Source organism: Marmota monax, unplaced genomic scaffold (genome assembly GCF_021218885.2).
Source record: "Marmota monax isolate L192 unplaced genomic scaffold, Marmota_monax_Labrador192_F-V1.1 WCK01_AAM20220418_F8-fsc00111, whole genome shotgun sequence".
Taxonomy (NCBI): Eukaryota; Metazoa; Chordata; class Mammalia; order Rodentia; family Sciuridae; genus Marmota; species Marmota monax.
Genome location: NW_026695067.1, coordinates 5,826,587 through 5,829,460, shown reverse-complemented (window position 1 = coordinate 5,829,460; position 2,874 = coordinate 5,826,587). Strand labels below are relative to the sequence as shown.

The following is a 2,874-nucleotide window of genomic DNA, read 5'->3' as shown; positions in this document are numbered from 1 at the left end:
TTGATCTTGTAGCAATCTTTTATATAACAGCTTCATTGAGGTATCATCACTAAACAATAAACTGCACATATTTAAAGTGTATAAATTACTAAGTTTGACTATGAGTACAACCATGAAACTATCAATCATATCAATCAATGGGATGAACATATCCATTATCTCCAAAAGATACATTTGCAATCCCTCTCTCTTACCTCTTATACTTTCTCCATTTAGAGATGTATTAATTATTTATTGTTGTGTAACAAATAAGCTTAAAGCAACAAACATTTATCATTTATTGATTTCTCTGGGTCAAGAATGTGGGTCTAACTGACATGAGGGCCTCTGCCTCAAGGTTGTGACCCAGGCATTGGCCAGGGCTGTGATCTCATCTGACAGCTTGATTGGGGAGATAGTTCTTTCAAGGAGGGATTTAGTTCCTCACAAGCTGTTGAACTGAAGGCTTCAGCTTCTCACTAGCTATTGGCCACAGTCCTCACTCAGTTACTTGCCACATGGACCTCTTCTTAGTGCAACTCACAACATAGAAGTCGATCTCTTCAAAGAGGATGGGAGGAGCCGGGAGAGAGGGTGGGGACAGTACAGTACATCAGCCAGGAAGATGAAAGTCACTATTTCTTAATCTTAAAAATTACATCTCATCATGTTTACCACTTTCTGTTTATTGGAAATGAATCACTCCAAAATCCAGCCCACTCACAAGGGGAAGGAGTTACACCAGGAGGTGATAATCTTAGGAAGCCATTTGAAAGGTTGCCTACCATACCAGGCAAACATTGATTGCTTTCTGTCACTTTAGAGTAGTTTTGTTTTCTAGAATTTTAAGTAAGTGGAATCATACAGTAGTATTCTTTTTTGTCTGTCTTCTTTCACTCAGTATATTATACTGAGTTTCATTTATGTTGTTGTATTCATCAATGGTTCATTCTTTTAATTGCTGATTATATTCCATTGTATGGTTATACCACAATTTCTTTATTCATTCATTTGTTGATGGACATTTGACTCACTTTTAGTTTTTGGTTGTTACAAATAAATTTCCTTTCAATATTGATCTATAAGTGTTTGCATGGACATATGCTTTCATTTCTTTTGGGTAAATATGTAGAATTGGAAAGGTTGGAACATAGAGTAGGCTTTTATTTACCTTTTTAAGAAACCAACACACAATTTTCCAAAGTGGTTGCACTATTTTACATTACCACCAGCAGTGTGTGAGAGTTCCAGTTTCTCCCCACCATTGCAAACACTTTGTGTGGTCAGTTTTTTTTTTTCTTTTTTTGTTAAATTTTTTTTTTTAAGTTGTAGATGGACACATCTACAGTGCCTCACGCATGTGAGGTGAGAGCTCAACCACTGAGCTACAACCCCAGCCCTGTATGTCAGTTTTAAAAATTTTAGCCATTAGAGTTGTGTAGCGATGTCTCATTGTGGTTTTAATTTTCATTTCCCTAATGATTAATGACATTGAAAATCACCATGTGTTTATTTGCTACATATGTATCTTCTTTGGTGAAGTATCTGTGCAAGTTTTTTTTGCCCATTTTTAATTTGGTTGTTTGTTTTCATATTTTTTGGTTTTTAGAGTTCTTTAGATTTGTGATTTCCAGACTTTTTTGTTCAGTTTGAAGCCTGCGTTTCATTTACTGTCTGCTTCTCTCTCTCTCTCTCTCTCTTTCTCTCTCTCAGCCCAGAGTGATGTACCACTGAACCATATCCTCAGTCTTTTTTATTTTTATTTTTTTTGTTTTGAGTCAAGGTCTCATTAAATTATTGAGGGTCTTGCTAAGTTGCTGAGGCTAGCCTTGAACTTGTGATCCTCCTATTTTGGCCACCTTCCTAAGTAGCTGAGATCATAAGTAAGAACTACCCCATCTGGTTTTACTCTCTCAACAGTCTTTCAAAGAGCAGAAATTTTTATTTTTTATTTTATTTTTTTGTTATCAACTGATAATTGATTTATTAAAACAGTTGGCTTAGGCATCTGCCTTGGTAACTTTGACCTCCTCTCCTGCTCAATCCTGATGGAAGTAATCTGCTTAACAACCTCAGAAGGGCTGTGCAAGTCAATGAGTCGCTTGTGGATTCTCACTTGGAACCTTCACCACAAGGTGTTTTTCTTGTAGTGATTCTCTTGCTAGGCAAGCCAACAGGTCCTCTCACTTTGAGATTCTTTCCCTTTGTGCCTCTGATCAAGTCAGCACATACTTTCTTGAGCGATTCCACGTTGTGGCTGGTACGGGTAATTCTAATTCGATAAATTGCTTCCTCTGGTTCCACAGGTGTCTTTCTGGTGTTTTTAAACGCCATGGTGTGGCTTCCTGACCCACTCGTTCCTCAGCAAGGGAGAACAGCGGTGAGTCAGGAGCAGAAGTGGGCAGCACAGTGTACCCACAACAGCGTTGCTCCCAAAAAGAAGCAGAAATTTTTAATTTTGATGGAGTCTAACTTGTCAAATTTTCTTTTACCAATTGTACCATGTATAAGAAATCTTTGTCTAATCCAAGTTCATAAAGATTTTCTCCTGTGTTTTCTTTGAAAAGTTTTACAGTTTTAATGTTTGCATTTAGATTTAAGATTCATTTTGAGTTAAATTTTACAAACAGTGCAAGGTATGGATTGTGTATGGATAGTCAATTGTTCACACATCATTTGTCAAGAGGATTGTCTTTTCTCCGTTGAGTTGCCTTTGCATAGTTGCTGAAATCAGTTTTCATATATGTGTGAATCTAATTCTAGATTCCATTTTCTGTTTCATTGATCTGTTTGTCTATCTTTATATAAATAAAGCATATCTTAATAACTGTACTTTCATAACAAATTTTAAGATCATGTAGTGTTATTCCTTCAACTTTGTTCTTTTACAAACTC

At 36.3% G+C, this 2,874-nt stretch overlaps 1 pseudogene; it reads right to left on the bottom strand.

Annotated features, from left to right (window-relative positions):
* Positions 1-1,979: 1,979 nt before the first annotated feature.
* Positions 1,980-2,313, bottom strand: LOC124081768 (small ribosomal subunit protein uS10-like; annotated as a pseudogene).
* Positions 2,314-2,874: the final 561 nt, after the last annotated feature.